This window comes from Camponotus floridanus, unplaced genomic scaffold (genome assembly GCF_003227725.1).
Source record: "Camponotus floridanus strain SB8 unplaced genomic scaffold, Cflo_v7.5 scaffold17, whole genome shotgun sequence".
Lineage (NCBI taxonomy): Eukaryota > Metazoa > Arthropoda > Insecta > Hymenoptera > Formicidae > Camponotus > Camponotus floridanus.
In genome coordinates this window covers 110834-136582 of record NW_020229292.1, presented here as the reverse complement: position 1 = coordinate 136582, position 25749 = coordinate 110834, and the positions used below count along the sequence as shown (strand labels likewise).

At 43.3% G+C, this 25749-nt stretch overlaps 1 long non-coding RNA gene and 1 pseudogene across 1 annotated transcript; both read right to left on the bottom strand.

Annotated features, from left to right (window-relative positions):
• Positions 1 to 376: 376 nt before the first annotated feature.
• On the bottom strand, positions 377 to 11230 carry LOC112637483 (annotated as a pseudogene).
• A 9834-nt stretch (positions 11231 to 21064) lies between these two features.
• Positions 21065 to 25457, bottom strand: LOC105256047. Its single transcript, XR_003122572.1, has 5 exons — positions 25057 to 25457; positions 24784 to 24908; positions 24485 to 24633; positions 22720 to 23892; positions 21065 to 22078 (listed from the first exon to the last, which is right to left on the bottom strand). It is a non-coding gene; the product is annotated as an uncharacterized LOC105256047 (long non-coding RNA).
• Positions 25458 to 25749: the final 292 nt, after the last annotated feature.

Here is a 25749-nt window from a genome sequence, read left to right as displayed (position 1 = left end):
ACATTAAAAAATATGGCGAAAAAATAATATAATGAGAATTTTGTTTATTATAAAAGAATAGTTGGTTGGTTTCTTTTTTAATTAAGTTTCTCTTAATCACATCTAATACTATATTTTGAAATTTTAATATGATTTTTGAGTGGCAAGGAAATTGTAATTTTGGCATAATGTTGAAAGCTTTCGAAATTATAAAAAAGTTAAATTTTATATAAAAATTGTTTATAATATATAAAAAGACATATCGTTAACTAAGATAATTAATATGGTAACAAAATAATTTCTCTTTTATCTCTGAATAATTTCACACATACTTGATATACTAGTCAATATATAATATATTGTTGGATTACTATAATACAATTATATTTTATTTAATGTTATTAATATACGACATAATAAAGATCCTATGTTATTTATTCCTAAATTCGAATTCCTTTTACCACTTTTCTTGCGCTATTTTATCCGTGTACATATATGTGAATCCACGCTATATTTTTTTACCTTTCACCCATTTTTCATTATATGCACAGTCAATAATCAGATAACTATAAAGTAAATAGGATGGTAAAAAAGTAAAAATGAGAAATAATAACTTTTTATTCTAGAAATAAATACGGATTATAATTATATTATTATAAATGCCAAATGGTTAACTATTAATTAAAATTATTATATAATATAATAAAATTCTTTTTATATAATAGTTTATATATTCCTCTTTAATGAAAAGTGTAATTAAGCAATTAGTATATATTAATACTATAATTGATTATTATACTATAATACTATATTATACTATAATTGATTTTACATATTCAATTAAAAAAACTTGTAGCATTTATAGTGACCTCATTTAGACTGTACACTCCACGACAACGATTCGTTCACGGGTCCCAGACGCGGGGCAAGGGGAGCATAGCCCCTAACCAATCAGCCACTGCCACGCTGCCAGCTGATTGGTCACTTGTATGCTCCCCTTGCCGCGCGAGAGAGGAGAAAAGGAACGAATCGTTGTCGCGCAGTGTACATGTTAACTGTACATTACAAACATCGCTGCCTTGGTGTAAGTAGAAAGATGAAGCATTCCGAAAGATGCGCAGTAGGTTAAAATAAGTGGGGGAAAGTCAACCAATTACGTTTTGAGCTTTTATGCGAAATTCAATACGACTGCTTATATACTACATCTTTCCTTTTTCTTTCAAATAGCGCGCTGCTCAAGTTCTGATTGGTCAAGATCTCAGACCTCTGCCATTATGCGCAGGTTCACTTTTCTACTTACACCATGATCGCTGGCATAACCACGTCTTTGAAATTTAAATTGAGTAAAATGGTCCTTTAAAACCTTAATAAAGGTCACCGAAGACCTTAATAAGGGTCACCGAAGACCTTAATAAGGGTCACCGAAGACATTAATAAGGTTAGCTGAAGACCTTAATAAGGGTAACCAAAGACCTTAATAAGGTTCGCCGAAGACCTTAATAAGGGTAACCGAAGACCTTAATAAGGTTAACCGAAGATCTTAATAAGATTTTCGCCTTATTAAGGGTCTCCCGAAGAACTTAATAAGGTTCTCGCCTTATAAAGAGTCTCCCAAAGACCTTAATAAGGTGTTCGCCTTATTAAGGGTCTTCCGAAGACCTTAATAAGGTTTTCGCCTTATTAAGGGTCTCCCGAGATCCTTAATAAGGTTTTCGTCTTATTAAGGTTCTGCCGAGACCCTTAATAAGGTTATCGCCTTATTAAGGTTCTCCCGAGACCCTTAATAAGGTTTTCGCCTTATTAAGGTTCTCCCGAGACCTTTAATAAGGTTTTCGCCTTATTCAGGATCTCCCGAGACCCTTAATAAGGTTTTCGCCTTATTAAAATTCTCCCGAAACCCTTAATAAAGTTCTCGCCTTATTAAGGTTCTCCCGAGACCATTAATAAGGTTTTCGCCTTATTAAAGTTCTCCTGAGACCCTTAATAAGATTTTCGCCTTATTAAGGTTATCCCGAGATCCTTAATAAGGTTTTCGCCTTAATAAGGTTCTCCCAAGACCCTTAATAAGGCGAAAACCTTATTAAGATTCTCCCGAGACTATTAATAAGGCGAAAACTTTATTAAGGTTTTCTCGAGATCCTTAATATGGTTTTCGCCTAATTAAGGTTCTCCGAGACCCTTAATAAGATTTTCGCCTTATTAAGGTTCTCCCGAGACCCATAATAAAGGTTCTTCCGAGACCCTTAATAAGGCGAAAACCTTATTAAGGTTCTCCCGGGAACCGTAATAAGGCGAAAACCTTATTATGGTTCTACCGGGACCCATAATAAGGCGAAAACCTTATTAAGGTACTCCCGGGACCCGTAATAAGGCGAAAACCTTATTAAGGTTCTCCCGGGACCCGTAATAAGGCGAAAACCTTATTAAGGTTCTCCCGGGATCCGTAATAAGGCGAAAACCTTATTAAGGTTCTCCCGGGACCCGTAATAAGAGGAAAACCTAATTAAGGTTCTCCCGGGATCCGTAATAAGGCGGACAACCTAATTAAAGTTCTCCGGGAACCGTAATAAGGCGAAAACCTTATTAAGGTTCTCCCGAGACCCGTAATAAGGCGAAAACCTTATTAAGGTTCTCCCGGGATCCGTAATAAGGCGAAAACCTTATTAAGGTTCTCCCGGGACCCGTAATAAGGCGAAAACCTTATTAAGGTTCTCCCGGGACCAGTAATAAGGCGAAAACCTTATTAAGGTTCTCCCGGGACCAGTAATAAGGCGAAAACCTTATTAAGGTTCTCCCGGGACCCGTAATAAGGCGAAAACCTTATTAAGGTTCTCCTGGGACCCGTAATAAGGCGAAAACCTAATTAAGGTTCTCCTGGGACCCGTAATAAGGCGAAAACCTTATTAAGGTTCTCCCGGAATCCGTAATAAGGCGAAAACCTTATTATGGGTCTCGGGAGAACTTTAATAAGGTTTACGCTTTATTACGGGTCCCGGGAGAACCTTAATAAGGTTTTCGCCTTATTACGGGTCCCGGGAGAACCTTAATAAAATTTTCCCCTTATTACGGGTCCCGGGAGAACCTTAATAAGGCTTTCGCTTTATTACGGGTTCCGGTAGAACCTTAATAACGTTTTCGCCTTATTACGGGTCCCGGGAGAACCTTAGTAAGGTTTTCGCCTTATTACGGGTCCCGGGAGAACGTTTATAAAGTTTTCGCCATATTAAGGGTTTCGGGAGAACGTTTATAAAGTTTTCGCCATATTAAGGGTTTCGGGAGAACCTTACTAAGGGTTTCGACTTATTAAGGTTTCCCGGGACACGTAATAAGTCGAAAAGACTATTAAGATTCTCCCGGGACCCGTAATAAGGCGAAAACCTTATTAAGGTTCTCCCGGGACCCGTAATAAGGCGAAAACCTTATTAAGGTTCTCCCGGGACCCGTAATATGGCGAAAACCTTATTAAGGTTCTCCCGAGAACCGTAATACAGCGAAAACCTTATTAAGGTTCTCCCGCGACCCGTAATAAGGCGAAAACGTTATTAAGGTTCTCCCGGGACCCGTAATAAGGCGAAAACCTAATGATGGTTCTCCCGGGACCCGTAATAAGGCGAAAACCTTATTAAGGTTCTCCCGCGATCCGTAATAAGGCGGAAATCTTATTAAGGTTCTCCCGGGACCCGTAATAAGGCGAAAACCTTATTAAGGTTCTCCCCGAACCCGTAATATGCCGAAAATCTTATTAAGGTTCTCCCGAGACTAGTAATAAGGCGAAAACTTTATTAAGGTTCTCCCGAGACCCATAATAAGGCGAAAACCTTATTAAGGGTCTCGGGAGAACCTTAATAAGGTTTTCGCCTTATTACTGGTCCTGAGAGAATCTTAATAAGGTTTTCGGCATATTACGGGTTCCGGGAGAACCTTTATAAAGTTTTCGCCTTATTAAGGGTTTCGGGAGAACCTTACTAAAAGTTTCGACTTATTAAGATACTCCCGGGACCCATAATAAGGCGAAAACATTATTAAGGTTCTCCCGGGACCCGTAATAAGGCGAAAACCTTATTAAGGTTCTCCCGGGATCCGTAATAAGGCGAAAACCTTATTAAGATTCTCCCGGGACCCGTAATATGGCGAAAACCTTATTAAGGTTCTCCCGAGAACCGTAATACAGCGAAAACCTTATTAAGGTTCTCCCGCGACCCGTAATAAGGCGAAAACGTTATTAAGGTTCTCCCGGAACCCGTAATATGCCGAAAACTTTATTAAGGTTCTCCCGGGACCCGTAATAAGGCAAAAACCTTATTATGGTTCTCCCGAGACCCATAATAAAATTTTCGCCTTATTACGGGTCCCGGGAGAACCTTAATAAGGTTTTCGCCTTATTACGGGTCCCGGGAGAACCTTAATGAGGTTTTCGCTTTATTACGGGTCCCGGTAGAACCTTAATAAGGTTTTCGCCTTATTACGGGTCCCGGGAGAACCTTAATAAGGTTTTCGCCTTATTACGGATCCCGGGAGAACCTTAATAAGGTTTTCGGCATATTACGGGTTCCGGGAGAACCTTTATAAAGTTTTCGCCTTATTAAGGGTTTCGGGAGAACCTTACTAAGAGTTTCGACTTATTAAGGTACTCCCGGGACCCATAATAAGGCGAAAACATTATTAAGATTCTCCCGGGACCCGTAATAAGGCGAAAACCTTATTAAGGTTCTCCCGGGACCCGTAATAAGGCGAAAACCTTATTAAGGTTCTCCCGGGACCCGTAATAAGGCGAAAACCTTATTATGGGTCTCGGGAGAACCATAATAAGGTTTTTGCCTTATTACGGGTCCCGGGAGAACCTTAATAAAGTTTTCCCCTTATTACGGGTCCCGGGAGAACCTTAATGAGGTTTTCGCTTTATTACGGGTCTCGGTAGAACCTTAATAAGGTTTTCGCCTTATTACGGGTCCCGGGAGAACCTTAATAAGGTTTTCGCCTTATTACGGATCCCGGGAGAACCTTAATAAGGTTTTCGGCATATTACGGGTTCCGGGAGAACCTTTATAAAGTTTTCGCCTTATTAAGGGTTTCGGGAGAACCTTACTAAGGGTTTCGACTTATTAAGGTACTCCCGGGACCCATAATAAGGCGAAAACATTATTAAGGTTCTCCCGGGACCCGTAATAAGGCGAAAACTTTATTAAGGTTCTCCCGGGAACCGTAATAAGGCGAAAACCTTATTAAGGTTCTCCCGGGACCCGTAATAAGGCGAAAACCTTATTATGGGTCTCGGGAGAACCTTAATAAGGTTTTCGCCTTATTACGGGTCCCGGGAGAACCTTAATAAAGTTTTCCCCTTATTACGGGTCCCGGGAGAACCTTAATAAGGTTTTCGCTTTATTAAGGGTCTCGGGAGAACCTTAATAAGGTTATCGCCTTATTACGGGTTCCGGGAGAACCTTAATAAGGTTTTCGCATTATTACGGATCCCGGGAGAACCTTAATTAGGTTTTCGCCTTATTACGGGTCCCGGGAGAACCTTAATAAGGTTTTCGCCTTATTACGGGTCCGGGAGAACTTTAATAAGGTTTTCGCCTTATTACGGGTCTCGGGAGAACCTTAATAAGGTTTTCGCCTTATTACGGGTCCTGGGAAAACCTTAATAATGTTTTCGCCTTATTACGGGTCCCGGGGGAACCTTAGTAAGGTTTTCGCCTTATTACGGGTCCCGGGAGAACCTTAATAAGTCGAAACCCTTAGTAAGGTTCTCCCGAAACCCTTAATAAGGCGAAAACCTTATAAACGTTCTCCCGGGACCCGTAATAAGGCGAAAACCTTATTAAGGTTCTCCCGAGACCCATAATAAGACGAAAACCTTATTAAAGTTCTCCCGGACCCGTAATAAGGCGAAAACCTTAATAAAGTTCTCCCGGACCCGTAATAAGGCGAAAACCTTATTAAGGTTCTCCCGGGACCCGTAATAAGGCGAAAAACTAATTAAGGTTCTCCCGGGACCCGTAATAAGGCGAAAATCTAATTAAGGTTCTCCCGGAACCTGTAATAATGCGAAAACCTTATTAAGGTTCTCCCGGGACCCTTAATAAGGCGAAAACCTTATTAAGGTTCTCCCGGGACCCGTAATAAGGCGAAAATCTAATTAACGTTCTCCCGGGACCCGTAATAAGGCGAAAACCTTATTAAGGTTCTCCCGGGACCCGTAATAAGGCGAAAAACCTTATTAAGGTCCTCCCGAGACCCGTAATAAGGCGAAAACCTTATTAAGGTTCTCCCGAGACCCGTAATAAAGCGAAAACGTTATTTAGGTTCTCCCGTGATCGCTAATAACGCGAAAACGTTATTAAGGTTCTTCCGTGATCGCTACTAACGCGAAAACGTTATTAACGTTCTCCCGTGATCGCTAATAACGCGGAAACATTATTAACGTTCTCCCGTGATCGCTAATAACGCGGAAACGATATTAAGATTCTCCCGTGATGGATAATAAGGTGAAAGCGTTATTAATGTTCTCCCGTGATCGCTAATAACGCGGAAACGTTATTAAGGTTCTCCCGTGATCGACAATAACGCAAAATCGTTATTAACGTTCTCCCGTGATCCCTAATAACGCGGAAACGTTATTAAGGTTTTTCCGTGATCGCCAAAAACGCGAAAACGTTATTAACGTTCTCCCGTGATCACTAATAACGCGAAAACGTTATTAACGTTCTCCCATGATCGCCAATAACGCGGAAACGTTATTAAGGTTCTACCGTGATCGCTAATTAGGCGAAAACGTTATTATCGTTCTCCCTTGATCTCTAATAAGGCGATAAAGTTATTAACGTTCTCCCGTGATCGCTAGTAGCGCGAAAACGTAATTAAAGTTCTCACGTGATCGCCGATAACGCGAAAACGTTATTAACGTTCTCCCATGATCGCTAATAACGCGAAAACGTTATTAACGTTCTCCCGTGATCGCTAATAACGCGAAAACGTTATTAACGTTCTCCCGTGATCGTTAATAAAGCGAAAACCTTATTAATGTTCTTCCGTGATCGCTAATAACGCAGAAACGTTATTAATATTCTCACGTGATGGATAATAAGGTGAAAGCGTTATTAAGGTTCTCCCGTGATCTCTAGTAAGGCGAAAACGTTATTAACGTTCCCCCGTGATCGCTAATAACGCGAAAACGTTATTAAGGTTTTCCCGTGATCGCTAATAAGGTGAAAACGTTATTAACGTTCCCCCGTGATCGCTAATAACGCGAAAACGTTATTAAGGTTCTCACGTGATCGCCAATAACGCGAAAACGATATTAAGGTTCTCCCGTGATTGCTAATAACGCGAAAACGTTATTAAGATTCTCACGTAATGGATAGTAAGGTGAAAGCGTTGTTAAGTTTCCGCCGTGATCGCTAGTAAGGTGAAAAGGTTATTAAGGTTCTCCCGTGATCGCTAATAACACGAAAACGTTATTAAGTTTCTCCCGTGATCGTTAGTAATGCGAAAACATTATTAACGTTCTCCCGTGATCGCTAATAACGCGAAAACGTTATTAATATTCTCCCGTGATCGTTAAAAACGGGAAAACGTTATTAACGGTCTCCCGTGATCGCTAATAACGCGAAAAGGTTATTAACGTTCTCCCGTGATCGCTAATAACGCGAAAACGTTATTAAGGTTCTCCCGTGATCGCTAATAACGCGAAAACGTTATTAAGTTTCTCCCGTGAGCGTTAGTAATGCGAAAACGTTATTAAGGTTCTCCCGTGATCGCTAATAACGCGAAAACGTTATTTAGGTTCTCCCGTGATCGCTAATAAAGCGAAAACGTTATTAAGATTCTGCCGTGATCGCTCATTAGGCGAAAACGTTATTAACGCTCCCCCGTGATCGATAATAACGCGAAAACGTTATTAATATTCTCACGTGATGGATAATAAAGTGAAAGCGTTATTAAGGTTCTCCCGTGATCGATAGTAAGGTGAAAACGTTATTAAGGTTCTCCCGTGATCGCTAATAACGCGAAAACGTTAATAACGTTCTCTCATGATCGCTAATAACGCGGAAACGTTATTAAGGTTCTTCCGTGATCGCCAATAACACGAAAACGTTATTAACATTCTCCCGTAATCGCTAGGAACGCGAAAACGTTATTAAGGTTCTTCCGTGATCACTAGTAACGCGAAAAAGTTATTAACGGTCTCCCGTGACCGCTAGTAACGTGAAAACGTTATTAAGGTTCTACCGTGATCGCTAATAACGCGAAAACGTTATTAACGTTCTCCCTTGGTCGCTAATAAGGCGAAAACGTTACTAAGGTTCTATCGTGATCGCTAATAACGCGAAAACGTTATTAAGGTTCTCCCGTGATCGCTAATAATGCGAAAACGTTATTAATGTACTCCCGTGATCGCTAATAACGCGAAAACGTTATTAAGGTTCTCCCGTGATCGCTAGTAACACGAAAACGTTATTAACGGTCTCCCGTGATCGCTAGTAACTCGAGAACGTTATTAAGGTTTTACCGTGATCACAAATAACGCAAAAATGTTATTAACATTCTCCCTTGATCGCTAATAAGGCGAAAATGTTACTAAAGTTCTACCGTGTTCGCTAATAACGCGAAAGCATTATTAACGATCTCCCTTGATCGCTAATAACGCGAAAACGTTATTAACGTCCTCCCGTGATTGCTAATAACGCGAAAACGTTATTAACATTCTCCCGTGATCGCTAATAACGCGGAAACATTATTAACGTTCTCCCGTGATCGCTAATAACGCGGAAACATTATTAAGGTTCTCCCGTGATGGATAATAAGGTGAAAGCGTTATTAATGTTCTCCCGTGATCGCTAATAACGCGGAAACGTTATTAAGGTTCTCCCGTGATCGACAATAACGTAAAATCGTTATTAACGTTCTCCCGTGATCCCTAATAACGCGGAAACGTTAAAGGTTTTTTCCGTACGCCAGGAAACAATTTTTTTCCTTTCAGATAATAAATGTTTTCTTATTAAACAATACAACATAATGCTATAGAGCAAAAGAAACAAGTATATAGTGTGCGGCATATGGGTTGTAACTGTATGTGTACACATCTTGCGATACATTCCATATACTCTTTAACAAAATTAAAATATTAATTTGTATAATAGGAAGAAATAATATGTAGGCAAGATAATGAAATCTTTATGTAACGTCGTAATGTAACAATATTATAATATTAATTAATAAGTAATCTTGAAAAACGTACTGTAAAACGATTATTTTGAAGAGTTTTTAAAACAAGTAGGTTCTCCAATCAGTTTCAATCTATTCTAGTTAAAAATATCAGCAGATCATCTATTTCAATGATTTTAGATATATTATAGAAAGGAAAATACTGAATAGCCTTTAATAAACATTAAATATTATTTATTTTTAATTTCGAAATTGTCAGTAGATATATATAGAGAATTAAAGTCCTTTAATAGAAAGTCGCTCTAAATTGTTGGATGTTTTAGACACAAAGTAAGGTCCAAGATTTTCAGCTTAAAAATAAATTCAAAATTATATTCATACTACTTGATACAAGTTTTATTTGTATTATTACCAAAATTGCAAATATTTAAATTAAATTTAGATGAGATTATGAGCAATATGACCATACACATTAATTTTACGTTAATATTAGTATTCTCACATTCTGTACTTATTTAAACAAATTTATTTTAATAAAAACTTTAATTTATTTGTTTAATTAATTATAATTATTATCTATTTGAAATAAATTGGAAATCTTAAAGTTTTTTCTTTTTAAGTGACAAGATAAGGATATAATTCGTAAAAGTGCCCTTATTCAAATATAAGATTTACTATACTAATGTAATATTTCCATACAATATTGTTACATAAACTTTGTGTAGAAATATCTTTAGAATATATATAAAGAGTTATTATTAGGCGAACATAGTTTACATTACTCACTTTGCCAATTCCAAAATATGTCACAAGTGCAAGACACGGTGCCGCAAGAGAGAAAATTAATAAGTGTCTGCTTATATAAGTATTTTCTTACTACTTTCTATCTACACCTTCATGAAGAAGAAATGACACAAGTCCAAATGCATCTGGCGCCTATAAAAAATAATTTAATGTTCAACGATAAAAAAAATTGATAAGCTAATTATATTAACTTACATATTTTATAAGCGCTTGTTAATTCATTTCTGAAACATTGTATGTAACCTTCTTACTTTGTGTAACATTATTGCGAAGAAAAACTAAGACACTTCGAGCATCAGCTTGAGATGTAGTAGCAGCAGCTCCCAATGCAACACCGCCAATCAACCAGCAGCATCTACTATAAGACCTAAAGTTGCTGTAATACTTTTCTTGTCTTCCTCCACTTTTTCTGGCTGAACATTGATCAATTAAAAGCATAAACCAAGTACTAAACTAATTCCAATTAAAGTATGTAAATTGCCTGTAAAAAAAGAAAAAAGAACAGGAATACTATTAATTAGATGTTAATTTCATGAAATGTGGCAATCAGTAAACATGCAATTGCATACTATATGAACCTTTTCCAGTTTAGTAATACCATCCACAGTAAATAATGCTCTTACACCCTCAGGTACAGTCAGGTATAATCGCTAGCGCAGTACCAACAAGGAGTCCTGCTCCTAATATTGAAACTAATTGTAACTTGTCCTATGGAAAACATATTGCACGTAAATTACAAGATACAATGAATTCTGATATACACCTATTATATACATACATAATTTTATATTACATAAAATATTCTTCTTCACTTCTGTATCTTACTTCTTCTGATAAATTTATTTAACTTAATGGCAGTGATCCAGCTCCAAGACAAGACCCAACAAACATAACAAGAGAAAGCATCCATAGCATTGCTCTCTCCTCCATTTTTATTTAATTATTTAATACTGATGGCAATTTATCTTCAATTTTTAACATTATTATACACATCAATATATATAATGTACATCTTAGACATTATGACATTAGGTATTTGACTAGCAATATTAAATTATAAATTTGCAATTATATATATTGATCTATGATGTCGATGTAATAATTTTTTCGACAGATCAAAATATAAGTAAGATATTCGATGATTTATATACAATAATCATTGAATCGATTAATTAAACCACAAAGGTCGACAAGATCGACAGTACCAGGTATCTTCAGACCAGGTAATTCCTACATCTCGGAGCATAGACGTACGTTACATATACAGATGGAGCGTTATATTTATATTACATAAAAGGACCGTCTACAATGGAGGAATAAAGGTGCAATTTCATTGTCGCTAAAAGGCTAAAAAGCGTCAACCATTGGTTGAACAAAGAAGTAAGTAGTTGTTTCATTGTCCGCGAATACGTGATATCCTTCGTGCGTCATTGGGAGTAGAGAACCTCTAGGAGAGAGATGGCAACGATATGGACATGTGATCAAGCTTTTCATGATGGCGGCAGGTGTATCAATTGCTATTGCGACGTCTTGTCCCACATAGGTTTATATGTGGTCTTGGTCTGCCTAGTCTTGAAGTGTATCATATTTTGCATTGGCGGCGCAATCTAAATTGATACATTTCTGCCAGCCAATACGAAAAGCTTGTCAGTTGACTATTTCTTCCAGGTTCTCAATTGGGAGTCTTCTCGCATGCGCGCAGTCTAAAATTTGATTAGCATTGTTCTTCGCCAGCCAATCACGGAAAAGCTTGCATCAGTTGGACTATTCTCTGCATCGCCGTCAGAGGTTCCTCTACATTTGGGAGTCTTCTCGCATGCGCGGCAGTCTTCGCACGTTCGCGCATACGTGATAGCCTTCGCGCGTATGGAGCTTTCGCATGCGCGGCAGTCTTCGCACGTGATTGGGAGTCTTCTTGCATCGCGGGTCTTCGCACGTGATTGGGAGGCTTGGCATGCGCGGCAGATTGCACGTGATTGGGAGTCTTCTCGCATGCGCGACAGTCTTCGCACGTGATTGGGAGTCTTCGCTCATACGGGATAGCCTTCGCGCGTCATTGGGAGTCTTCTCGCATGCGCGGAAGTCTTCGCACGTGATTGGGAGGCTTGTCGCATGCGCGGCAGTCTTCGCACGTGATTGGGAATCTTCTCGCATGCGCGGCAGTCTTCGCACGTGATTGGGTGTCTTCGCGCGTGCGTGGCAGCTGTCGCGCGTCATTGGGAGTCTACTCGCATGCGCGGCAGTCTTCGCACGTGATTGGGAGGCTTGTCGCATGCGCGGCAGTCTTCGCACGTGATTGGGAGTCTTCTCGCATGCGCGGCAGTCTTCGCACGTGATTGGGTGTCTTCGCGCGTGCGTGGCAGCTGTCGCGCGTCATTGGGAGTCTTCTCGCATGCGCGGCAGTCTTCGCACGTGATTGGGAGTCTTCTCGCATGCGCGGCAGTCTTCGCAGGTGATTGGGAGTCTTCTCGCATGCGCGGCATTCTTCGCAGGTGATTGGGAGTCTTCGCGCATACGTGATAGCCTTCGCGCGTCATTGGGAGTCTTCTTGCATGCGCGGCAGTCTTCGAACGTGATTGGGAGTCTGCGCATACGGGATAGCCTTCGCGCGTCATTGGGAGTCTTCTCGCATGCGCGGCAGTCTTCGCACGTGATTGGGAGGCTTGTCGCATGCGCGGCAAGCTCCGCACGTGATTGGGAGTCTTCGCGCATACGGGATAGCCTTCGCGCGTCATTTGGAGTCTTCTCGCATGCGCGGCATTCTTCGCAGGTGATTGGGAGTCTTCTCGCATGCGCGGCATTCTTCGCAGGTGATTGGGAGTCTTCGCGCATACGTGATAGCCTTCGCGCGTCATTGGGAGTCTTCTGGCATGCGCGGCAGTCTTCGAACGTGATTGGGAGTCTTTGCGCATACGGGATAGCCTTCGCGCGTCATTGGGAGTCTTCTCGCATGCGCGGCAGTCTTCGCACGTGATTGGGAGGCTTGTCGCATGCGCGGCAGGCTCCGCACGTGATTGGGAGTCTTCTCGCATGCGCGGCAGTCTTCGCACGTGATTGGGAGGCTTGTCGCATGCGCGGCAGTCTTCGCACGTGATTGGGAGTCTTCTCGCATGCGCGGCAGTCTTCGCGCATCATTGGGAGTCTTCTCGCATGCGCGGCAGTCTTCGCACGTTTGGAGTCTTCTTGCATGCGCGGCAGTCTTCGCACGTGATTGGGAGGCTTGTCGCATGCGCGGCAGATTTCGCACGTGATTGGGAGTCTTCTCGCATTTGCGACAGTCTTCGCACGTGATTGGGAGTCTTCGCTCATACGGGATAGCCTTCGCGCGTCATTGGGAGTCTTTTCGCATGCGCGGAAGTCTTCGCACGTGATTGGGAGTCTTCGCGCATACGGGATATCCTTCGCGCGTCATTGGGAGTCTTCTCGCATGCGCGGCAGTCTTCGCACGTGATTGGGAGGTTTGTCGCATGCGCGGCAGTCTTTGCACGTGATTGGGAGGCTTCTCGCATTCGCGTCAGTCTTCGCGCGTCATTAGGAGGCTTGTCGCATGCGCGGCAGTCTTAGTACGTGATTGGGAGTCTTCGCGCGTGCGTGGCAGCTGTCGCGCGTCATTGGGAGTCTTCTCGCATGCGCGGCAGTCTTCGCACGTGATTGGGAGTCTTCTCGCAAGCGCGGCAGTCTTCGCAGGTGATTAGGAGTCTTTTCGCATGCGCGGCAGTCTTCGCACGTGATTGGGAGTCTTCTCGCAAGCGCGGCAGTCTTCGCGCATCATTGTGAGTCATCTCGCATGCGCGGCAGTCTTCGCATGTGATTGGGAGTCTTCGCGCATACGGGATAGCCTTCGCGCGTCATTGGGAGTCTTCTCGCATGCGCGGCAGTCTTCGCACGTGATTGGGAGGTTTGTCGCATGCGCGGCAGTCTTTGCACGTGATTGGGAGACTTCTCGCATTCGCGTCAGTCTTCGCGCGTCATTAGGAGGCTTGTCGCATGCGCGGCAGTCTTAGTACGTGATTGGGAGTCTTCGCGCGTGCGTGGCAGCTGTCGCGCGTCATTGGGAGTCTTCTCGCATGCGCGGCAGTCTTCGCACGTGATTGGGAGTCTTCTCGCAAGCGCGGCAGTCTTCGCAGGTGATTAGGAGTCTTTTCGCATGCGCGGCAATCTTCGCACGTGATTGGGAGTCTTCTCGCATGCGCGGCAGTCTTTGCATGTGATTGGGAGTCTTCTCGCAAGCGCGGCAGTCTTCGCGCGTCATTGGGAGTCTTCTCGCATGCGCGGCAGTCTTCGCACGTGATTGGGAGTCTTCTCGCATGCGCGGCAGTCTTCGCACGTGATTGGGAGGCTTCTCGCATGCGCGGCAGTCTTCGCACGTGATTGGGAGGCTTGTCGCATGCGCGGCAGTCTTCGCACGTGATTGGGAGTCTTCTCGCATGCGTGGCAGTCTTTGCATGTTATTGGGAGTCTTCTCGCATGCGCGGCAGTCTTCGCATGTGATTGGGAGTCTTCTCGCATGCGCCGCAGTCTTCGCGCGACATTGGGAGTCTTCGCGCATGCGCGGCAGTTTTCGCACGTGATTGGGAGTCTTCTCGCATGCGCGGCAGTCTTCGCACGTGATTGGGTGTCTTCGCGCGTGCGTGGCAGCTGTCGCGCGTCATTGGGAGTCTTCTCGCATGGGCGGCAGTCTTTCGCGCGTCATTGGGAGTCTTCTCGCATGCGCGGCAGTCTTCGCACGTGATTGGGAGTCTTCTCGCATGCGCGGCAGTCTTCGCACGTGATTGGGAGGCTTGTCGCATGCGCGGCAGTCTTCGCACGTGAATGGGAGACTTCTCGCATGCGCGGCAGTCTTTGCATGTGATTGGGAGTCTTCTCGCAAGCGCGGCAGTCTTCGCGCATCATTGGGAGTCTTCTCGCATGCGCGGCAGTCTTCGCATGTGATTGGGAGTCTTCGCCCATACGTGATAGCCTTCGCGCGTCATTGGGAGTCTTTTCGCATGCGCGGCAGTCTTCGCACGTGATTGGGAGGCTTGTCGCATGCGCGGCAGTCTTCGCACGTGATTGGGAGTCTTCTCGCATGCGCGGCAGTCTTCGCGCATCATTGGGAGTCTTCTCGCATGCGCGGCAGTCTTCGCACGTGATTGGGAGTCTTCTTGCATGCGCGGCAGTCTTCGCACGTGATTGGGAGGCTTGTCGCATGCGCGGCAGATTTCGCACGTGATTGGGAGTCTTCTCGCATTTGCGACAGTCTTCGCACGTGATTGGGAGTCTTCGCTCATACGGGTTAGCCTTCGCGCGTCATTGGGAGTCTTTTCGCATGCGCGGAAGTCTTCGCACGTGATTGGGAGTCTTCGCGCATACGGGATATCCTTCGCGCGTCATTGGGAGTCTTCTCGCATGCGCGGCAGTCTTCGCACGTGATTGGGAGGTTTGTCGCATGCGCGGCAGTCTTTGCACGTGATTGGGAGGCTTCTCGCATTCGCGTCAGTCTTCGCGCGTCATTAGGAGGCTTGTCGCATGCGCGGCAGTCTTAGTACGTGATTGGGAGTCTTCGCGCGTGCGTGGCAGCTGTCGCGCGTCATTGGGAGTCTTCTCGCATGCGCGGCAGTCTTCGCACGTGATTGGGAGTCTTCTCGCAAGCGCGGCAGTCTTCGCAGGTGATTAGGAGTCTTTTCGCATGCGCGGCAGTCTTCGCACGTGATTGGGAGTCTTCTCGCAAGCGCGGCAGTCTTCGCGCATCATTGTGAGTCATCTCGCATGCGCGGCAGTCTTCGCATGTGATTGGGAGTCTTCGCGCATACGGGATAGCCTTCGCGCGTCATTGGGAGTCTTCTCGCATGCGCGGCAGTCTTCGCACGTGATTGGGAGGTTTGTCGCATGCGCGGCAGTCTTTGCACGTGATTGGGAGACTTCTCGCATTCGCGTCAGTCTTCGCGCGTCATTAGGAGGCTTGTCGCATGCGCGGCAGTCTTAGTACGTGATTGGGAGTCTTCGCGCGTGCGTGGCAGCTGTCGCGCGTCATTGGGAGTCTTCTCGCATGCGCGGCAGTCTTCGCACGTGATTGGGAGTCTTCTCGCAAGCGCGGCAGTCTTCGCAGGTGATTAGGAGTCTTTTCGCATGCGCGGCAATCTTCGCACGTGATTGGGAGTCTTCTCGCATGCGCGGCAGTCTTTGCATGTGATTGGGAGTCTTCTCGCAAGCGCGGCAGTCTTCGCGGGTCATTGGGAGTCTTCTCGCATGCGCGGCAGTCTTCGCACGTGATTGGGAGTCTTCTCGCATGCGCGGCAGTCTTCGCACGTGATTGGGAGGCTTCTCGCATGCGCGGCAGTCTTCGCACGTGATTGGGAGGCTTGTCGCATGCGCGGCAGTCTTCGCACGTGATTGGGAGTCTTCTCGCATGCGCGGCAGTCTTTGCATGTTATTGGGAGTCTTCTCGCATGCGCGGCAGTCTTCGCATGTGATTGGGAGTCTTCTCGCATGCGCCGCAGTCTTCGCGCGACATTGGGAGTCTTCGCGCATGCGCGGCAGTTTTCGCACGTGATTGGGAGTCTTCTCGCATGCGCGGCAGTCTTCGCACGTGATTGGGTGTCTTCGCGCGTGCGTGGCAGCTGTCGCGCGTCATTGGGAGTCTTCTCGCATGGGCGGCAGTCTTCGCGCGTCATTGGGAGTCTACTCGCATGCGCGGCAGTCTTCGCACGTGATTGGGAGTCTTCTCGCATGCGCGGCAGTCTTCGCACGTGATTGGGAGGCTTGTCGCATGCGCGGCAGTCTTCGCACGTGAATGGGAGACTTCTCGCATGCGCGGCAGTCTTTGCATGTGATTGGGAGTCTTCTCGCAAGCGCGGCAGTCTTCGCGCATCATTGGGAGTCTTCTCGCATGCGCGGCAGTCTTCGCATGTGATTGGGAGTCTTCGCCCATACGTGATAGCCTTCGCGCGTCATTGGGAGTCTTTTCGCATGCGCGGCAGTCTTCGCACGTGATTGGGAGTCTTCTCGCATGCGCGGCAGTCTTCGCACGTGATTGGGAGTCTTCTCGCTTGCGCGGCAGTCTTCGCATGTGATTGGGAGTCTTCTCGCAAGCGCGGCAGTCTTCGCGCATCATTGTTAGTCATCTCGCATGCGCGGCAGTCTTCGCATGTGATTGGGAGTCTTCGCGCATACGGGATAGCCTTCGCGCGTCATTTGGAGTCTTCTCGCATGCGCGGAAGTCTTCGCACGTGATTGGGAGGCTTGTCGCATGCGCGGCAGTCTTCGCACGTGATTGGGAGTCTTTGCGCATACGGGATAGCCTTCGCGCGTCATTGGGAGTCTTCTCGCATGCGCGGCAGTCTTCGCAGGTGATTGGGAGTCTTCTCGCATGCGCGGCATTCTTCGCAGGTGATTGGGAGTTTTCGCGCATACGTGATAGCCTTCGCGCGTCATTGGGAGTCTTCTTGCATGCCCGGCAGTCTTCGAACGTGATTGGGAGTCTTTGCGCATACGGGATAGCCTTCGCGCGTCATTGGGAGTCTTCTCGCATGCGCGGCAGTCATCGCACGTGATTGGGAGGCTTGTCGCATGCGCGGCAGGCTCCGCACGTGATTGGGAGTTTTCGCGCATACGGGATAGCCTTCGCGCGTCATTGGGAGTCTTCTCGCATGCGCGGCAGTCTTCGCAGGTGATTGGGAGTCTTCTCGCATGCGCGGCATTCTTCGCAGGTGATTGGGAGTTTTCGCGCATACGTGATAGCCTTCGCGCGTCATTGGGAGTCTTCTTGCATGCCCGGCAGTCTTCGAACGTGATTGGGAGTCTTTGCGCATACGGGATAGCCTTCGCGCGTCATTGGGAGTCTTCTCGCATGCGCGGCAGTCATCGCACGTGATTGGGAGGCTTGTCGCATGCGCGGCAGGCTCCGCACGTGATTGGGAGTTTTCGCGCATACGGGATAGCCTTCGCGCGTCATTGGGAGTCTTCTCGCATGCGCGGCAGTCTTCGCGCGTCATTGGGAGTCTTCTCGCATACGCGGCAGTCTCCGCATGTGATTGGAAGTCTTCGCGCATACGTGATAGCCTTTGCGCGTCATTGGGAGTCTTCTCGCATGCGCGGCAGTCTTCGCACGTGATTGGGAGTCTTCTCGCATGCGCGGCAGTCTTTGCACGTGATTGGGAGACTTCTCGCATTCGCGTCAGTCTTCGCGCGTCATTAGGAGGCTTGTCGCATGCGCGGCAGTCTTAGTACGTGATTGGGAGTCTTCGCGCGTGCGTGGCAGCTGTCGCGCGTCATTGGGAGTCTTCTCGCATGCGCGGCAGTCTTCGCACGTGATTGGGAGTCTTCTCGCAAGCGCGGCAGTCTTCGCAGGTGATTAGGAGTCTTTTCGCATGCGCGGCAGTCTTCGCATGTGATTGGGAGTCTTCTCGTAAGCGCGGCAGTCTTCGCGCATCATTGGGAGTCTTCTCGCATGAGCGGCAGTCTTCGAACGTGATTGGGAGTCTTCGCGCATGAGTGGCAGCTTTCGCGCGTCATTGAGAGTCTTCTTGAATGCGCGGCAGCCTTCGCACGTGATTGGGAGGCTTGTCGCATGCGCGGCAGTCTTCGCACGTGATTGGGAGTCTTCTCGCATGCGCGGCAGTCTTCGCACATGATTGGGAGTCTTCGCGCATACGGGATAGCCTTCGCGCGTCATTGGGAGTCTTCTCGCTTGCGCGGCAGTCTTCGCACGTGATTGGGAGTCTTCTCGCATGCGCGGCAGTCTTCGCACGTGATTGGGAGTCTTCGCGCATACGGGATAGCCTTCGCACGTGATTGGGAGTCTTCTCGCAAGCGCGGCAGTCATCGCATGTGATTGGGAGTCTTCTCGCATGCGCGGCAGTCTTAGTACGTGATTGGGAGTCTTCGCGCATACGTGATAGCCTTCGCGCGTCATTGGGAGTCTTCGCGCGTGCGTGGCAGCTGTTGCGCGTTATTGGGAGTCTTCTCGCATGCGCGGCAGTCTTCGCACGTGATTGGGAGGCTTGTCGCATGCGCGGCAGTCTTCGCACGTGATTGGGAGTCTTCGCGCGTGCGTTGCAGCTGTCTCGCGTCATTGGGAGTCCTCTCGCATGTTCGGCAGTATTCGCACGTGATTGGGAGTCTTCTCGTATGCGCGGCAGTCTTCGCGCGTCATTGGGAGTCTTCTCGCATGCGCGGCAGTCTTCGCACGTGATTGGGAGTCTTCTCGCATACGCGGCATTCCTCGCGAGTCATTCGGAGTCTTCTCGCATGCGCGGCAGTCTTCTCACGTGATTGGGAGTCTTCTCGCATGGGCGTCAGTCTTCGCGAGTCATTCGGAGTCTTCTCGCATGCGCGGCAGTCTTCGCACGTAATTGGGAGTCTTCGCGCATACGTGATAGCCTTCGCGCGTCATCGGGAGTCTTCTCGCATGCGCGGCAGTCTTCGAACGTGATTGAGAGTCTTCGCGCATGAGTGGCAGCTTTCTCGCGTCATTGAGAGTCTTCTCGCATGCGCGGCAGTTTTCGAAAGTGATTGGGAGTCTTCGCGCATGCGTGATAGCTTTCGCGCGTCATTAGGAGCCTTCCCGCATGCGCTGCAGTCTTCGCACCTGATTGGAATTCTACGCTCATGCGCGGCTGTCTTCGCACGTGATTGATTGGGAGTCTTCGCGAATGCGTGATACTCTTCGCACGTGATTGGAAGTCTTCGCTCGTGCGCGCCAGCCTTCTAACGTGGATTGGTCAGGATTGGTCAGGATTGGTCAGGATTGGTCAGGATTGGTCAGGATTGGTCAGGATTGGTCAGGATTGGTCAGGATTGGTCAGGTTAGGTTAGGTTAGGTTAGGTTAGGTTAGGTTAGGTTAGGTTAGGTTAGGTTAGGTTAGGTTAGGTTAGGTTAGGTTAGGTTAGGTTGAGAGTGAAATGAGACTATCTCCCACTAAATGTCGATTTAGTGGGGGAAAATTTGAAAACGAGTTTTTTCGACGTTTCGTGACGTGGGGAATCATTTAAACCCTACTTTCGAAAAAGTGAAAATTAGTGCATCATATATTGTGTGGGTGTCATTGTGTGACGCTGTTAATGCTAATTATTAACAATTTTCTGTGGTCAGACTCTCCCGTCCCTAGTGACATCCACGTGGCACCTCATTGCGTGTAATATATCATTGAAGGTACAAGTACGCTATTTTGACTTTAGTTTATTTAGTGTGGCGACTAATTAAGCACTCATTTGCGAAAGGAAATCGCTGATTGATGCTTTACAGTGTTTTAAAGTGACAATTAACATTGGGTAGCTCTGTCCTTCTTCCTCGTGTGATAGTGCTGGATTGCTTGATTTTGCTTTCCTAAAGACTTCTTTCGCAGTTTGGAGTACTGTGATATGTGTGATATGTGATAAACTGTTGGATAATAGTTGCATACCGTGCAGTTTAAATCGTAATTAATAATTATTTATACGGTTAACTGTAAAGTACAGTAAAGTGTATATTTAGTGCGGGCTGCGCAGTCAGTATCTTTCTGAGTTGTGCGCAATGCGCGCGTGTTCAAATCAGTGGTGGTACGATTGGGTGCTTAATACGTCATCATCAAGCAGACGCGCAGTGGACAGATTGTCGTATGTGCGCAGTGCGCGCGTGTTCAACTTTAGGTTGGTAGTGTGCCGTCTGTGTTGTACACCTAAGATACATTTATGTTACACTTTAACCTCATCAATGTAGTCTGTCAAACTATTGACAATTAAATTAATCAGACGGTTTGGACCATATAACGTATTTGAAACATTTGATTATTACTTGATAATTAGCACATCAACATCTTCAATTTGAAAATAATGTATGAATGAACTTGGAGTCGAGGCTCTCTGGAGTGATATATATGAAATGTGGGCGTGCTATAATATTTATATTATTATTAATAAAGAAACGGCATCCCATGCATTTTTATTAATGTTCTATGGTTGATGTTGTGTTCTGCGCCGTTATTGTATGTAAATCTGGCAATGAAGATCTTGTTTCTAGTCAAATAATAATGCAGACAAGCCTGCGAGTCTCGATGGTGGATGGTGTATAGGAATATACACTTTATACCACTATCCAATAATATATAACTAATTGATGAAAGACAATTGTTCGTGACTGATAATAATAACAATTTTCGCGCGTGGCCCTCCTTGGTGTACGTGTACACAGGAGTTGTGCAACCAGTTGGATTAGTTGTATGTTGTCATAGAATATAGAGAGTTTACTCTACGTACGCAAGACTTATTGTTAAATGAAATTAAACATTATAAAGCTATATGAATAATCGCAGTATTACGTAATAGACAATTACTGTTGTATAAATAAAACTACGGGTAAATAGTAGTAGTTTATAAGTAGTGTCAAGGAACTTAGTTAAGCTATTCTAGGAATTACATAGATTAGCTAAATGCATAGTAACTCCGCACTGTTGTACTATATTAGAAAGTAAATATAGTTTAGGAATAAATAGATCTTATTATTAGAATCTAATAGCATAATCGCTTCAGAAATGATGATTATAATAGGTAGTAAAGCAAGTCAAGGAAATTGACTTGCAGCGTGACGTTGCGTGACCTGTCACCCTTCTAATTCTAAGATATTCAAGTATTATATATTAACTTAGATAGTATAGCAACCACATTGGTATAGTCTAGTATAGTGTCACTTTAGTTTATGAGTTATAGCACTAATGCTAATTAATTAACTAATAATCATTTATTTGTTGTATGTATAACTCTGATGGTTATGAAATGGTGTTTCTTTTCCTTTATTAGTTATTTCGATTTCAATTTTAATTTTAATTCAATGTAATTCATTTTCAATTAATGAATGATAGATCCTTGCAATAAGGAAATAAGTATTATCATTTTGTTGTCTTAAGTAAGAAGGCGTATACACTGCCTCTATTACTAATCATTTAAATTTACTAAAATAACAGTAGAGAGGCAATTATGATTCTGCTAGAACTAACACCCACGTGTGAATACTTGTTTGAGTGATGCACTTGCGTTGAATCAATCACGTAGGTGATACTTGGCTGTTATCGCCCTGTGCTCCCTGTGAATTGCTGGGATATTTGCTCGCTGCTATTGGCGAGCTGCGCAAGGGTGCTCCGCACTGATGAGAGTATAGTTATATGGTGTATACCTAAAAGACAAACAGAAAGTAGTTTAGTTTGGAAACATTAATGAACACGTACTTAAATTTTGAATTAGTCTGAACCTAATTGATTACAATTAGTTTAGATACATTCTGTACTATTTTATTGATAGTATCATATGCAGAATAGTTGATCTGATTCTATCTGTGAGGAAGTGAGTCGTATAATATATGTTACAGTAGCGAGTTCTTAATCTTAGATACAACAGAAAATAGTGTAATTAATGATAAAGAATTCAGTCAAGATATTTTTGATGTCTTAATAAGTTGGCTAATTGTATAGCAACTCCGTACTGCTGTACTACATGTTAGAAGGCAGATATAATCTGGGAATAAATAGACTGTAATTGTTCTGCCTTGCTAGTATTGTTGCCCCAGAAAAGAGGACTACAATAACTTGTAAATAAGCCGAAGGAAATCGATTTGTGATTTATCATTCCCTTAACTCTAAGGTTTTCAAGTAAGCAATATATACTTAGTGTAAATTGCACATAAATCATTAGCATAGTGTTGTTTTAAATTGAAATTATAGTATTGTTACTGCTAACTAGCTAATTAATAATTGAGTTATTTTGTTGAATATTTAACCGTTAATGGTTATATAACATAAGTTTTCATTATATCTCAACTAATGAATGATAGATTCCTGTGATATAATCCATGAAACGGATGCACTTGTGTTGTAAAAATCACGTAGGTGATACTTGGCTGTTGTTGCCTCGCTGTTCCCTGTGAACTACTGCGACACTCGCTTGTTGCTGTTGGGAGCTGCACAAGATGCACTGTACTGATTAGCGTACAATTATATGGTAGCATATCTAAAAGATAAATAGAAAGTGGTGTAGTTGAAACATTTAAGAACATATACTTAAATTATGAATTAATTTGAATCTAATTGATTATAATTAATAGTATAGATACATTTTGTACCACTTTACGGATAGTATCACACGCAGAATAGTTGATTTTGACTCAATCTGTGAGCAAGTGAGTTGTATAATTTATGTCGCAATAGCGAGCTCTTAATCTTAATTCAATAGAAAATAGTATAATTAATGATAAGGAACTTAGTTAAGATTCTAGATATATTAATAGATTAGCTAATTGTATAGCAGTTTTGTACTGCTGTACTACATGCTAGGATGCAGATATAATTCAGGTTTCCTCTTCTTTCCGTAATAATTATTATAATTCATGAAACGGATGCATTTGTGTTGAATGAATCACGTAGGTGATACTTGGTTGTTGCCTTGTGTTCACTGTGTATTGCTGTGTCACTTGCTCGTTGCTATTGGCAAGCTGCGCAAGGGTGCATCGTACTGAGGAGAGTATAGTTATATGGTGTATACCTAAAAGAAACACAATATCAAATATAATATTGTTTAATATAGTAATACTAACTAACATGAACTATAAATAGCACTAATTGATGTTACTGAATACTGAATTAGGGTAGATTGCTGCTTTCTATGTTTCTATGACATAATTCATGAAACGCATGTATATCTGCTTTGAACAGTGTATTTATTACTTCACCGGATGATAATACTTAAATTAGAACTGTGTATGAATATGCATTGATATTGATATGTAATTATACTTATTAAGTGCAGAGATTGAATCCTTAAAGATTTAAATTATATGGACACTTTACATAATGTTGGAGTTATATAAATAATATTTGGTTGTTGTTCTTCTATTGCACGAGAGCTTGATGCAAGCTACTGACATTCATCTTGTCACGGTTCTGCTGCAAGCAGGTGCATTGAACTGTTGAGTGTATTGCCTTAAAGGTATAATACCTAAAAATAGAAAGCGTTATTATTTGGAGTTAAATTGACATACAATTATAAGTGACATTAATTGGATGTTATTAATATTGTGCTAAAGAAGAATATAATTGTGATTTGTGAGGCGCAGGTACGGCTGTGCTGAATAGTTGTATCTACTGTCTCACTGGTATAATGATATTTGGAACCTTGTGCAATTACACACTGACATTAATATACGTTTGATAGTAACTGAGTCAGAAATTGAATTTATAAGACTGAATATAATACTATTAAATAGTATTAAATATAATATTACTAATATAATATTACTGAATAACACACTATTGGTTCGTAAATAGTATTACTCAGAAGATATTTTAATATCGAGTTGCTTGAACATTGCTTCTTTCTCTTTTGTTATAATTATAATATTAAAACGGATGTACATCTACGCCTGTAGTTGCATCTGTTGCACTCCCGGTATAATCATTTTTATGTTTAAATTGGAACTTCGTATAGATGTATAAATATATGTTTATATGAATGTATGCTTATCGCAGTTGAATATAGAACCTGAATTTATGAGGATATAAACTATAAATAGATACAGCATGAAGTGTACCATGTAATCGGTATATGGTTGCTGTTGTTCCATTGAATGATTGCGACAGATGTAAGACAGGTGAATTATCGTGACATCCTTTTGCCACGTCAGATGAGCTGCGAGCAGTTGCTCTGTATTGTTGAGAGTATAACCCACGGATATAATATCTAAAATTGAAAGTATTCTTACTTAAGAAACATCTACGAGTATGTTTTCTTATACTAAAACAGTCTAGTGACTTTACTGTATAATTATACGGATATTACAAGTAAATGAATCTAATGCATTGTTAATTTGTATGGATTCACCTTGCTTACCCCTTTTATTGATAATTACATATGCAGATTGGACGATCTCGATCTTATATACGCACGTACGAGGTGTATCGTATACGTTGTGGTAGTAGTTAAATTCTTAATATAACAACGGAAATCTTCTTAGCCTATAAACAGGGAACGACAACCTGATAAAATGTATTGTATAATTTCTATCTATTAATTGGAATGGCGTTAGTATGTACCTCTTTTGGTACAAGTATAGGTTATGAATACATTAGTACCTACTTGATACATTATTCGATACATCAATACCTGTGTTGCGATCTAAGAAGAATAATATGCTCTTCCTTGTGAATATTGAGCGGATTTACCCACAGTAATTAATGTAAAGACATCGGATCGTTCAACCTCAATCACACGTGTGTTGGACGTTGCCGTCCTTATTGTCATCTGGTATGCTTGTTAACCTGCATCTGTAAAAGGGTAAACAATTACTAATTTCCCTCTGGAATGCTGTTGTCTAAATATAAGTAAAAATATAAGCGATTCTTAAACACGCGGTGTGTATATTGTGACAGCTGGCCAGATACTATGCAGAGTATAGATGAGCGACTTAGAAAATATTACTAGACGAAAAGCTTAGGCTCCTATACACATGAAAGGTGTCCAAGTTAATTCGGTTAAGCCGAATAAGAATGTAATTATTGCTTGAACATTGTCTAAATTACTTAACAATGGATGATAATTAGTTAATAATAATTTTTAGTTAATAATATATCTGTTCATCAATATAATATTAATATTATCAGTAATAGCATGTAGTTACATTTTCATATTATTCTTATACATTGTTACTAATGTTTATGCATTGTTATGAGTTCTAATTGTTGTTAATTACAGAATATTTGTTTTTGATAATTTCTGTCAGAAGCAAGCGTAACTCGCGTGCGTGAGTCACCTTGTAGTGATTACCAATCGCTATCGAGCTGTAAACTGAAGACCGGA